Here is a 14,238-nt window from a genome sequence, read left to right as displayed (position 1 = left end):
TCTATTTCTAATGGCTCTAATTCTGGTGATGTAAATAGTAATTATCAGGACAGGCCCTTTAAGACTGGGTGTTGGCAAACCTTACTCTTCCTTAAATATGGGCATGGGATCACTTTTGATGTACCTTTGAAGGATATTTTTGTATTTTTTAAGCTACTTGATTGAATAAATGAGCAAAGAAATAGAAGAATTGTGCAAATATAAACATTCTGATGCTTTTAGGTTAAAGGTGTTGTTTATATTAAAACAACAGTGTTGGGAGAGGGAAGGACAGGAAAGGACAGAGGGGAGGTGTGATCATGTCACAGTGTGCGCATGTGTGGAGATGTCACCATGAAACCTGTTGTTCTGTAGTATTAATATCATTAATTATAATTACAAAAACTGCTTAAAATCAGATCAATTTATATTCTTTAATAATTAAGTTATTAAGTATCCTAACACAGTTTCTTACATACTCACTGACAAGTTACCTCAAATAAGCCCATCTAAGCGCTAGCATTAGGTTGCAGAATTTTTGCCTTTCCCATTAACTCGATGTCTGTCTAGGTAGTTGGCTCACCTCAAGTGCAGAGTTCACCAAGGAAAAGGGAGACTTTTGATCTCTTTGTTAGCTTTCCACAAAGGGAAAAAACTTCACAGGCTGAACCTCTTAACTCACATCAGACATCCCCAAATTGCATGATTTTAATGTCAATAAGCGATTGGAGGAAGGGGCCTTTCTTACAGCATGGCTTGGGGTGTAAATGGGTGTAAAATTATCGGAGGGCAATTTGACAATAGCTATTAAAATGAAATGCTCAAACTCTTGACCCAATAATAATTCACCTTCTGGGAATTCATCATAGAAAAATACTTCCCAAACTGCTGAAAGATGTTTAAGTATAAAGCAATGTTTGGAAAAAAATTTGTTACAGAGAATATTGGAAAGAACCCAAAGGTGCATTAACAGGCAATTGGTTAAGGAAGGGATGGTTCAACATACAGCACAATACCGTGGAGCCCCTGAAAAGAAGATTTAAAACAACGTCACTTTTTACACACTGACATGGAAAGATGTCTAAGACATATTGCAAGCTAGAAAACATGCTTCTGGATTGTAAGAGTATAATCCCTCTTTGTGAAATAATAAATGCTAATATATGTCTTGGAAAAAAGTGAATGGCTTTTCTCAGCTATGTGGGATTATGGAAGATTTTCACTTTCTAAGCCGATTATATTACTCCAAGTTATTTATGCATGCAGATTTCTGTATACGTATATGCCGTTACCTTTGCAATCAGAACAACATTATTTCTACAGTTTGGCCCTCTGAGAATCTCTCAAAAGAGTGCAGAAGTTTGGTCCAAATCCACTGACTTCTCTGTAAAATAAAGCTTAACTGACATGGAACAGTGATACCATGTACAAAACTGGGGACCATGCATAGAAATTCTTCCAGTCCTCAAATCTATAGAAAGTTGTAATAATTAGTCCATAATGACGTCTTCTTTCAAGGAGGAATTGGAGTAAATAAATTTAAACTGCAGCCAGTTTTTAAACCACTACTGCACTCAAGCTAACCTCAGTTTTCAAAGTGACTTGACAGGAGCAGCAGTGTGTCCATAAAAGACAAAAAGGAGTTTCTGTTTAAATTTTACAATTTTTTTCAGGATAAAATTTGGTACAGTTTTTCTATCTGTTTCCCTTGGGAGGGGCCTGTAGCTTATGAAATTAAAGGGAAAATCACAAATACAAAATTTGGTACAAAGCTTGGGAAGGGGCCTCCTAAAAGCAGAAGGGCTTCATCTGAAGGCTGTTGTCTTCTCCATGACTTTCGGGGAAGCCTCACTGCTCTGGCTCAGAGTTCTGAAAGCAAGATGCCCTAGGACAGGAACAGGTCCCCTTCCTTTTCTTTAAGAATCATCCTGCTGAAACAGTTTCCGTCTCACGTGTGGTGGCTTACGGTGATGGCTAGTCCCCGGGCTCTCCAGGGATACTCAAGTTTTTGGGGATGGAAGTGCTCTGGAAAAGCTCTGTTTGTTGACGATGGCAGACACCCAGTTCTTGAGGCTCATAACACTATGGCAGTTGGTGTTGGGAAAGATATATTAGGTCATCAATCTCGATTTGGGTCCAAGGCAGGATGGTTCACTATTGTCACCATTCCAAGCCTTTGTCCAGGCAGCTTTGAAATGTCTCTAGAGCCTAACTCCTAAGCTGTTCCTCTCCTCCCGTTCCTGGGAAAATGTTGAAGTACTTGACTTAAAGCAAAAGAAATAGGGCATTTTAGGGTTGGAGCTGCACAACGGCTTAATTATATCCACTCATCTAGATTTCTATCAATGCTTTCCTCATGAAGAAAGCAATTTAGGGTAAGGAAACCCTCTATCTCTAGCATAAAGTTGCCATCAAGAAACAAATCACAGATTTTTTTCCCATTCTTTCTCCTTCTGCTTTGTTGGTGAGGTTTTTTTTAAGTCTTAGGGAAGAAAATAAACTTGCAAGGCTCTCCTTAAGCATTATCAAGAAAGAGCACTGTTTCGAAGTTGGTTTTTGTTAATGGAAGTAAAGTAGCACCTTCGTCTTTCCTGTAAACACTTATTCCGAATCTGTTTACCTTTGTCTTTTGAACACCCCATGTGTTCTCAATTGTTATTTTAGGCTCTATTGGGGCTATAAAAATGGGGAATTTCCAAACTAAGCTTTATTTTCTCATGTTTTCCTTTAACTTCCATGTTGAATGATCCTAATCTGACGGAAGAGAGGATTCTCTGTTTCGATAAGCAGTGCTCTTTGATGGTTGCTGTTCTACAGCAAAGAGCGGATTGTTCTAGACTGCAAAGAGAATAGACTTGACTTAATGCTATTGTTTGATCAAAGTAGGCTTTAGGTCCTTCAGGAAATCATTTCTGTGCCCAACATGTATTTGTGATTTACCTGTTCGCTACTGAGAATATTCAAAATAATTCTCTATTAGCAATACTATTAGCAAATATGAAAGTGATAAGCAATAATGTACTATTTGACTACGTGTATTTGGAAGTCCATTTCCATTTTACTTCCAGACCAGTGAACCAGTGAGCATTAGGTTATTATGCTAATGGTGTCAGCATTCATAAATTAACCACAACCAAACCTTAAGGCTAGAGCTGTGTGTTTTGTTTTGTTTTGCTTTATTTTGTTTTGTTTTGTTTTCCTTCTGAAAGTTGAGCTTCCAGTTTGCCAAGTATCAAAAAACTGACCATAAATATTATCTGAGTTAAACTTATCTGCACTTAACTAGATTAGAAAGTTGACTGGGAATTCATCCAAGATGTGTTCATCAAAAAATAAAGGTGTTTGAAAGTGGAAGGAAGAAAGATTACGGAGAGCAAAACTAACCTGAGACCTCCTGAACCTGGAAAAATCACTAACGATAGCAGAACTGAAGGTAAAAGAATTTTATTTTTATTTTTAAGATAGTGTAAAATAATATGTCTATCTCTGAGAACTTCAGTGACTGCTCTTTTTACAGAAATATTCATCTATAAATAAAAATTCCCCAAAGGTGCAAAATTATCAAAATTACAGTATCACTGCAAATCACTACAAAATATTTTCTCAACCTTATTTGTCAGAGATAGTTTTGTATGATTTGTGAATGCACGTCAATTGTTATCTCATAAAGAATTTTAAGTATTTAAATGGTGCATCAAACAAATTCTTTTTAGGAAAAATAGTGAAATTACATGAATTTAAAATGGTCCAGAAAATTAAGGACTATGCAATGAAAAATGAATACTACTAGTGACCTCAGTAATGTAAGCCATACTAAACCCCTTACTAGAATAAAGTTGTAAGCTCTTAAATCAATGGATTATCTAAATAAAATGCTGTAGGTAGAACCAGGTTCAATAAGTATTTGTGGGACAAATAAACAGATTGAACGGAAGTAGATACCAGATTTTCTTTCTTTTTTTTTTTTTTACTTGTCTTTTTGAGAGAGGATCTCACTATGCAGTTCAGGCTGGCTTTGAATTCACTTTGTAGCCCAGGCTGGTCTTGAACTCACAAAGATCCTCCTGCCTCAGCCTCCTGAGTGCTGGGATTACAGGAGTGTGCCACCAGGTCCAGCTGGATTTTCAATTAACTGTTATACGTTTTGCTGACTGTCTTTAATAGTTATGCCCAGTCTAAATACTAACTGATAAATTGTAGGAAGTTACACATTTATAATCTTATAAATGAGCAATTTCAAAAATTAACATGTATAACACAGTTAAGAACTTGGTTTAAAGTGAAATTAATTGGTTTGTGTACATCAAAAGAAATCCAGTGGTGGGAAAGATCCAGTTTCTCAAACAACGTGACAGGAATGCCTCCTCTTAGCCTCATACTTTACTCTTCTGTGCTGCTTTTATTCTCATACATATAGACTGGCAAGGAATGAACCAACACTGCCACCCCTGGCTTCTGCGAGTCTGTTGTACAGTAGAAGCCGACTTCCCATTGTGTAGGCCTGGGCCTCACTCCCATCTCTGTGCCGCACGGCAGTGTTGCGATGGCACATTCGTTTTCTGCGGTTGCCATAGCAAATCACCATAGTCTGGGTGGCTTAACACAACAGCAGTTTATTCCTTCACATTTCTAGACACTCTGGGTCCCAATTCAAGGTATCAGCAGGGTCATGCTACCTCCAGCGGCTATGGAGGAGACGGTTTCTTGTTTCTTCCAGCTTTTGGTGGCTGAGGGAATTCCTTGGTTTGTGGCCACATCCCTGGAACCTCTGTCTGTGGTCACATTGTTTCTTTGTTCCCTCTGTGTGTCTGTGTCAAATCACTCTCTGCCTCTGTCCTGTAAGGGCACACGTGACTGTATTTTGTGCTCCCTGAGAGAAATCAGGATGATTTTATCTCAAGATCCTTAATTATAGCAGCCAGGACATTGTTTCCAAATAAGGTTAAATCCACCAATTCCAGAGACTGGGATATGTTTTGAGGGGCCACTATTCAACCCACTACAGCCGGTAAATGTTTAACAATCTCTTTGTCAAGAAAGAGGGAGCCTAGTGAATAACACTGGCCCGTTATATAATGTAAGCCCCCCCCCCCCACACCACCACCACAGCCGATTTCGAGCTCTAAAGGGCAGGTCACTGAACATGGAGTTGGGAAGAGATACACAGTAAACATCACTATACAGTATTTCCACCGCACAGATCCAATCGGTACAAATCCCTTCAAGACCCAAGACAATAGTAAAGTGAAACCAAATGATTAGGAAGTAATAAGATCTGAATGTTGCCTTCAGTTTTAGTATAATTCATTTAATTATGTTTATATGCTTTAAATTTAATGATTGGGTTTAACAACTGGTTAACAAAATTTCTGAACACTAACCAGTGGATTTATTGGCTGTGCTCCTATGAACTGGATAGAATGTGTCATTCGATAAGGCCTGAATCATAGAGCCTAGGGCTTAAGGTTAGCAATATCTAAACATCTGAACTGAAAATATGGTTGGTGTTTCTTTAACAGAAATTCAGCATGCTACAGCCTAAAGGAAAAAAGAAAAATTAAGATCCACTTTAGTATCACTGAATAAACATTTTAATGCTTTCAGACTGAGGGAAAAAATCAGCAAAACTCAAAACACAATACTATATTGTGGGGCATGCATGACCCTGCAAATGAGTCTTTCTACCTAAGGAAAAATCATTATTTTTTGCATTCTCATTTTAGTTACCTTAAAAAAAAGTCTCTTTTTCAAGCCTGGCCACATGTATCCCAAGGGGGTTAGGCTCAGGAAAAGAGAAATTTAAAGAATACTAACAGCTTTATTGAGATGTAATTCACACACTATGTAATTCATCCACTTAAGGGGCAAAATTCAGTAGTTTTTAATACACCCGCCAAGCTAGACAATCAACTTCATTTTAGAACATTTTCGTCGCTCCAGAAAGAAACCGTCCTGTTTTGCTGTCACCTCCAACACTCCCACCCTTTCCCCAGCTCTTCCGCTTAGCATGATGTTTTTAAAAATTCAACCATATTGTCACATGTGTGAGTATTTCCTTTCTTTTGCTTGCTGAATAATATTCCCATATATCAATATACCACCTTCATCAGCTGACAGGCGTTGGAGCCCTTGTCCCTTTTTTGGCTGTTATGAAAATGCTGCTAGGAGCATTCATACACGAGCTTTTACGTGGACATCAATGTCTGTTTTTCTTGAATCAATGGCTTTCAAGCCGAATTTTTTAGCTAATTTTCCTATTTTCCATATGATTGAGGGAGCTATCAGAACTAAACTCAGAAGGCCACATATAGCATTTCAGACTTGCTACTGGCTGTGTCACCACCCCCAGCCCTGCTGTTCCCTGGTAGGGAGGAGAGGCGTGTCCGGCAGGAGGCAGTGGGAGCTGACCTGATTTGGGGCTCGCAGATCACGAAGCAGATGTGAGTGAATTTCCTCTGGAGTTGCCACGCCTGGGCCTCGCCCACAACAGGCTCAGAGTACTTAGCCCATCACAGCGTTCCCCTGGGAGCTCTCCATATGCAAAGGACAAAGGATCGTAAACACAGAACCTTGCTTTCTGATCTGGAAATTAGAGTCATAAGACTTGGAAGACCTGCAGAAAAGAAGGGGGAAAATTAGCTTCCCCGATGCAGGCCGGGACAGTTTCCTTTTCTCTGGAGCATGACTTGGGAAAGTCCTTCCATGTGTCCTGCAGGCCTGCAATAAAACAGAGGGCTCTATATTAATTTATATAGCAACTTTCTTCCAAGAAATGCAGAGTGTCTCAAACAGTCTTTCACTCATTCTCCTAAGGGAGTTTGCATAATGTGCATAAGAAATGACTTCTTTTAAAATTTACACTCTTCAGTTAGTCAGTACTGGGCAGAAATAGAACTATAAAAGCAGACTTCCTGACCAAACATTCCACTATAATATTTTTCAGTGGGTGTCTATAAATCAATGCATATCCTTAAAAACAGGACCTCTCCATCATAGCCCCAAGATGCTGCTGTCTGTGGCTGCTATTCCTTTCACCCAGAGCAGAGCTTTCCCTTCCAAATTAGAACTAGTAGGGCACGTGCCACGTAATGGTAGAATATCATTTATTTACAATTACATGCTCACGATCACCGAGACTCTCAGACTGACAGTCGGGTTTTACTCTCTCTCTGAGGCTTCCTAACTCAACTTTAAATGAGACCCTCTTAGGAATCCTAGGGCTGGCTCGACCCTAACAGAAGAGTCTCGCCTATCAGTGCTGGAGAGAAACTGGAGACCAATCTGTCCCACTGTTGTTTCTTGCTGCTGTTATTTTTCCGTGGGGCCTCACTGGCCCAGGGAACCTTGCTAATTAACCTGGCTGGCATCCTCAGCTCTGGTTTCCCAAAGCTTAGCTCCTGGCCTGGGTGGATGAGCCTGCAAGAATTTGGAGCAAGCACCCATGCAGGGCAAGCCCACCCCTGGCCCCAGCCATTTAGTTCCAATATTGGGCCTTTCCTCAAGATATTCCTGTTGTGACAGCCTCAGGGCTCCACTTAAGGAAAAGTCTTTGTCAGCGCCACTTGAGGTCATGTGGAATCGCAGTGAAAGACTAGGGAATCGCCTGGGCTTTTCCCAGATATCTAGGGAATATCTGTGGTTTTTCTATCCCTGGAAAACTTCTGGATATCATAATTTCTTTCCCAGTGATTTCCAAGGAATGAGAAGTCTCGATCCAGTTCAATGCAATAAAAATACAAAGTTCAATGCCGTGTCCCTTGTACTTCTAGCACTGGGCACATTTCGTTTGGACACCCATAAACTCAACACACACCTCGCCTTGGTCACGCTCTCACTGCTGGGACTCAGTGCATGGTTGGAGGCCTGGCGGATGAGCCCCTTACAGTGGACAGGAAGCAGAGAGAGAAGAAAGGGCATGGGGAGGGAGAGACCTCTTCCAGGCCATGCTCTCAATGACCCGCCTCTTCCGACCAGAATCACCACCTAATGACAAGTCACTATAACACCCCCACATCCCAGTCACCTTCCGACAGCACTGCCTCTCAGTGCAGGAGGCCTGGGGGCAGCTAGATGCAAACTGTAACAGAGCATTTAAACTTCATGTTACTTGTCAACCAGGACTGGTTTTAGTCATTGGGGATCAGTGAAAAGGAGAAAAGAGAGGTTTCTTTCTGAAAACTTAAGAACGTCAGGATGATAGCAGAGCACTAAAACAAACACAGAGCGAGGCGTGGCAGCACACATCTGCAAATCCCAGCTGTGTGCGAGTCTGAAGCAAAAGCATCACAAGTTTCAGGCCAGACTGACGAGTTCTGCAAGCCCTGTCTGAAAAATAGGATAAAACGGCGCTGAGAATGGTAGCGGCTTAGGGACCCCTGGATTTTCCCTTCCTCATGCACACAGGTGTGCGTGCACACACACACACACACACACACACACACACACACCAGAAATAGGAGCCACTTCTAAGTATGAGATTCCCAGTGACTGCACAGGTAACGCACCTATGCAGTTAGCTAGCCCTGATACCAGTATTTAAGAAGAAAAACTTCTTAAACTAGAAAATCTGATGACCTAAGGTCTGAGTCTCCAAATGGCCCCCATAATTGGTTGGTCCTAAGTATAATTTATATTCATTGTTTGGAGCTTCCATAACAAAATGCCACAAATTGGACCGTTTAAGCGAAGGAAATTTATTTTCTCACAGTTCTGCAGGCTCCAGTTTGAGATCAAAGTATCAGGAGGTTGGCTTCTTCCAAGGCCTTTTCCTTGACTTATAGACGGCTCTCTTTACTCTGTATCTTCACGTAGTCTTCCTTCTGGACATGTCTGTGACCTAAACTTTTCTTACACGGATGCCCACGTTCACGCTGGGTGAGGGCCCACCTCATTATAACCTCGTTGTCCCTTTAAAGGACCTGTTTTCAAACACAGTCCCATTCTGAGGTACTTGTTAGCATTCCAACATATGAATTCTGGGGGAGCCCAGTTCAGTCCACAACACAGCTTTACTGCACTCAGCCCTCCCCCCAAGATGTGCTCAGACACAAGGGCTCCCCTTCCTGAGGCAGGAGTCAGCTACCGGAGACTATGTCACGTGTGCTGCGGTCTCCCTCCTGGTTCGTCTCTCACCGAGGGCTCTGCTCCTCCCCTGCTGCATAGGGAATGGTGCCACAATCATGGAACAACGCTGCATAATCCATCCACTCCTGTAAGACTAAAGTTGCTGCTCATGTAATTCTTCATTGAATAATCAATTTCCTTATAAAAAAAAAAACTGCACCCATTACATAGAGCTAACACCTCAAGGGCAGTACAGAATGTTCAAGGAAGAAACTACCGTGAGGTATAACTAACTGCTCACCTCAGGATGAGACTGGAAGGCTTCAGGAGTGGAAATCTCTCCACAGCAACGTAGTTCTTTTCTGGGACGTCTCACTTCAGTCACCAGGCTGTGTATGGGGTGGCCCTAAATTTCAATGGAAACCCAATGGGGTAGCCCCTCCAAGAGGGTGTACTCCCACATGGTCTTTGTACCTATTTGTAGAAAAATGTTAGCCAGATTATAGCGTAAAACTCTGCTAATTTGGGGGAAGATTTTGGTCTTGTGCCTGGAACTATTGAAGCATATATTCACACCTACCACATATGACACTTAGTAGCAGAATTTCCAGCACAACACTTCAGTGCTTTATTTTTAAAAGAAACAGCAGAGACTGAAGTCCCGCTCACTCTGCAGCTTGCCTGCAGAAGTCTCCCTCTACAAAAGGTGGGGAGACAGAGGGGAGCTTCTGTGCTGAAAAGAGGCACATTCTTCAGTTTTAAAATCTTTGCTCAGAATTAGGAAACTCACAATGCTGAAATATGCAACATTTGCACCTGCATATAAATTTTTTAAAGTCACATTTGCGAGGTTCTGAAAAGAAGGGTGTAGTATAATGATTGTTGAATAACTCCCAATATTGAAGTTTAGAAAGCGCCTTCAAAGCATCTTACTCTAAACTCTTTGGCTTTAAGACAAGGAGATTCTAAAATGTTGAATGACTTGCCCCAAACCAGCATTCCACCCAAAATGCAGGTCTTTTCTTTTAGGCTTGTGTACTTCCCACCCCACTGGGCTACTTTTAAACAGACATTGTTCTGCCAGCCTGAATTGCATGAAAAACACAGTACGTGTCACACACACACACACACACACACACACACACGTGTGCGCGCGCGCTCGCTCTCTCTACATGGGAATCTCTATTTAGACTCCAGAGTTGAGAAAGCAAGGGCTATTTCAGTTTCAACTCCCTTAGCAAACAGAAGAAAAGGCATCTGATCCACAGACGTCTCCAGCTGGTCCCCTGGTCTCGCTGCCCGCTGCCCGCAGGTCTCCATGCAGCTAGCAGGCACTGGCTGCCAGTCTGACACCAGGGGGCGCAGTGTCCTTTGTCCTGACAGACACTGAAGCAGGCTCTGAAGGCTGGCAGGGTCTTCAAGAAAATCTGACTTTCCCTTCTTTCAGAGTTCCTCAGGACAAACAGCTCACTTCCCAGCCCCCTCCACATATTAAAGCCATTTTCCCTGTCCTTTGTGACAGCATTCTTAGTCTGTGTCCTCACAGCGTCAGATGTGCGCATGGCACAGGGCTGCAGCCGGAAGGGACACCAGCCCGAGCCCAGTTGTCCCTTCTCTGCAATGCCTCGGAGACAAGGCGACATCACTGCTGCCGCGGCCGCCTGAGGCGCCTTCTACAACTGCCACAGCTGTTGCAAGAGGAGGTCATCAGGCTTGCGCTCCCCGGGCAGAAGCGCTTCCTAGAAGTTGCCACTGAAGATGGGAAGAAAGGCTGCAGACAGCTGAGCAAGCTCAAACCGAGTACAGAAAGTTAGGGTGTATGAGCACCGACGTATGAACACCGTGCAACACAGTCGGCTTAGGGTGGGAGGTGGGAAAAGAAGGTGTCGGCTGTTCTCTGGGTGCAGCTGGCACCACGATCATTTCCCGGGGTGCGGATGTGGAGGATGAAAGGGCACAATTCAAGGTCTGAGCATTCCTCGCCAAGCCAGAGCCAGCCGCTTCCCTGCTAAGACGAGGCTTCTGTGTGGGGCACGGAGCTGAGCACACACCCTCCAAGGGCAGATAAATGGGCTTCAGACAAAACCAAAAGTAAACCACTACTCACAAGAATTGGGCTAAAGCACCTCCAAAGCTTGTTTCAGCAGCTAGCTTGAGCTGAACAAAAGCAAAGTGGAGAGACTGGGGCATCGGAGGTGCAAACGTTCAGAGTCTAACCTTTCTTCCGCCCGTGGCAGCTGGATGTGGGAGACCTGTTTGGGGTGCACCCCAGCTCTTGAAAATCAATCAGAGATTTGTTCCTGGAAAACCACTGATTCATTTCCCACACTTCTGGGAAGAGGAGATTTTCCTCGTCCTCTCCTTTGCCAGAACTCGGCCTTACAGAAGTGGAAGCAGGTAGCCTCCTGGGCAGGAAGGTAGCAACTTTCCTTTTGCCCTGCGGTGTCCTTCCTATTTAAAGCAGCACCGCCTGTCATATAAGCTTCGAGCCAATATGTGCAGGCAGGAAGATTTTCTGACATGATAAAGGGAAAGATGCTAAGAGCAGATGGGAACCCTTTCCCAAGGCAATGGGGCCGAGAGGAAAGCCGTTACACCGCACCCCGGCAGGAATCCCTGGCCCTGGCTCTCCGGGTCAGCACCTAGGTGTGTGCGCTTACATTTAACAGGAGGGTGTGTCGTTTTCATATCTCGGAATTATCTGGCCGCGCCTGTTAAAACTGCATCTCCCACTAAAGTCCATGTTGTCACTCCCTAAAAGGGAGGTGTATTTTCAATTCTTGAGGGATCTGGAATAACGGTATCAGAGTATACCGACACCTACAAGTCAATCTTCCTCCCTCTTCCCGCCCCCTCACGAGGCCTTGAGAGCTAAGGGTTGGCCTGGAGAGGCGGTTTGTAGCCTCATGGGCAGGTAGCAACAACCCCGCCAGATCTTCAGAGGCAAAACTAAATAAATAAGGACCGCTTCAACCGTCATATTTTGATAAAAACCTCTCCTCTGTGAAACTTTGTGTTTTTATAGAAAAGCACTCCGTCGTATTTTACAAGTCACTTTCAAAGGCACTCCTGACTGTCTGACCACTTGTTAAAATGCCTCTGTGCTTGCTTTTCTACGCGCGTTTGTATCTCTAATAAGCAGCATTGTTTGTTATCCTTGGGTCCGTGCCCCTGGGATTGAACTGAAATAAAGCAGCAGCGCTGTGGCTCGGCGATGGGAGATACGCCGGGTTTCCCAGGCCCGGGAGGGTCGCGGGCCGCTGAGCACCCGCCCGGGGAGAGCCCACCCGCGCGTGCGCCCCAGCGAAGGGCAGGTTTGCAGGCGTGCCTCCCTCCCGCCGCCGAGGCCGGAGCACCCGAAGCCTGCAGGGCTGGGCGCAGGAAGGGGCGCACGGGGGCGGGAAGCGCCACGGCGGACCCGGGATAGCGGTGCGATTCGAGGGTGGGGCAGGCTGAAGTGGCCGGGATATTTTTAAAAGGCACTGCGGCGCGGGAATCGCTCTGAGCCACGTTTTGGCTCCAGGACTCAGACCTCGTCCCGGGTAGTAAATAAACTCTTACTGGGAAATCCTCGTTTTCCCGAGTAGCCTCGCGGTCTCGGCTGTTCAAAGGAACATTTCACCGAGGACGAGGCTGACTCCCCGCCTGGCCCATAGTTGCCTAGTACTTGTCCTCATTTCGTTTTCAACTCAGTTCTCTTGTGGCCGTGGAGAGCCTGAGCGCGCGCTCTAAGAAGATAAAGTGCTGCTGCCGCCCAGACGCACTGCGTCTTTCGGGCGCTGCAGACCCCGGGCCTGTCTTAACTTTCGTTGCTCCCAAACGACGTGAGGTTTGCTACCAAAATGCAGAAATCCTCCCGGAGACAAACCGCGGGGCGCCTCCCGCGTCTGGGGGGCTCCCAGCGCCGCCCGCTGCGTCTCCACATCCCCCAGTTCAGCGTCGGGTGCTTCGGGGAGAGGGTGCCGCTGAGAAGGTCGTTAACCGAGAGCGCAGCCCGCAGCCCTTCCGGGGCCCAGCCCTGAGTGCCTTCTCCGCGGCTTCCTGTGGCGCCTGGCCTCCTCCTTGCACCCTTTCTCCCAGCAGGCTGCAGAGGCTGTTCGCGTCGGCCTCGCTGGCTGCGCTCCCTTAGCCAGCTGGGTTGTCTTAAAACGTGGGGAGCTGCTTGTTCGCTGGACCAGAGTGATTTCCCTCCAGAAACTGGGCTCGCGGGCTTGGGGAGCCCCGATTTGCCGCGAGCGCGCATCCGCGGAGTTCTCCGAATTTTAAGTAGTAAAGTGAATTTCGGCGCAGGGCGAAGGGCTGGGGTTTTGCAGTGCAGGGTAGGGGCGGGAGCCGAGAGACTTTGCCTGGAGACTTTGCTTTTTAAAGTCAGACCTCCAGTGAGGCGGGAGCACCTAGGACCCTGCCTCGCGGTGTGCGAACTTGCGGAATCGGGCCGAGTTGCAGCCCATCCCAGCGGCCCGGGCCGGCACAGCCGGGCCGTTTCCAGTTCCCAAAGGCCAGCAGCGCTCGGGCTCTGCCCGCTGCCCCTCCTGCGCCTCCCGGGCGCCCAGAGCCACCCCACGCGCCGGGACTGCCCTCCCGGGCAGAGGCAGCAGAGGCCCCAACAGGTAGTTGCCCTCGGGATCTGGCCTGGTTTAAATGCCACAGGCGGGGCGCGCTGCACTGAAGCCGAGACGCAGACACTTAAGGAGTCGTGGAACGAAAGTCGCGTTCCGGGAGTCCCTTTAAATAACCCTGTCTTCTCTCCGCTCTCCAACGTCTCCTAAATAGCGCCAGCTGTTCTGTTTGAATGGCGCTGGGCGAACCTAAAAGATCGGATTCAGGCCGGCGACCCGCACCCCGCACGCTCCAGGAGTTACTGCAGAACGCACCTCGGCTTTAGAGCGAAAGGCAGTTTAAGATTCCTCTTCCAGATGCCCTGGGCTCGAAAGCAGAAGAGGGAGTGGGGCGCCCACGGTGCCTGGGTGACCCCTGCACTGCACCCGCCCCTGGAGCACGGGGAGGAAAAGCGCGAGGCCAGGCCGCGTGTGCAACGGGCTCCAGCGGGCGCCCCGCGCTTCCTTGCCAGGGCAGCGGGCGAACTGGGGCTGGGCCACTGTGCTCTGCCCACGCACGGACGCGCACGCTGGGACAAAGCAGAAGGCGGTTGGGCCGCGGGGCCCTTTCCCTGGGGGGCGCTCGCCCGAGCGGCCT

At 46.2% G+C, this 14,238-nt stretch overlaps 1 protein-coding gene and 1 long non-coding RNA gene across 10 annotated transcripts in view; one reads left to right on the top strand and one right to left on the bottom strand.

Moving 5' to 3' along the window:
* The window catches only part of Nfib (nuclear factor I/B), a 411,316-nt gene that overhangs the window by 151,192 nt on the left and 245,886 nt on the right, over window positions 1-14,238 (top strand). The window lies entirely within an intron of this gene.
* LOC102015660 overlaps window positions 4,573-14,238 on the bottom strand; it is a 38,234-nt gene continuing 28,568 nt past the window's right edge. For 2 of the 5 annotated variants that reach the window (XR_001234795.1, XR_001234793.1), the window contains one exon: window positions 4,573-6,696. This is a non-coding gene — a long non-coding RNA (uncharacterized LOC102015660). Of the gene's footprint in view, window positions 6,697-9,343; window positions 9,449-13,916; window positions 14,233-14,238 lie in introns of those variants that run through there. The other 3 variants (XR_261625.2, XR_001234796.1, XR_001234794.1) reach the window with 3 other exon arrangements.

Source organism: Chinchilla lanigera, unplaced genomic scaffold (assembly GCF_000276665.1).
Source record: "Chinchilla lanigera isolate Chin_1 unplaced genomic scaffold, ChiLan1.0 scaffold00033, whole genome shotgun sequence".
NCBI lineage: Eukaryota > Metazoa > Chordata > Mammalia > Rodentia > Chinchillidae > Chinchilla > Chinchilla lanigera.
Note: the sequence above shows the minus strand (reverse complement) of the source record. Positions and strands in the feature narration are given on the sequence as shown.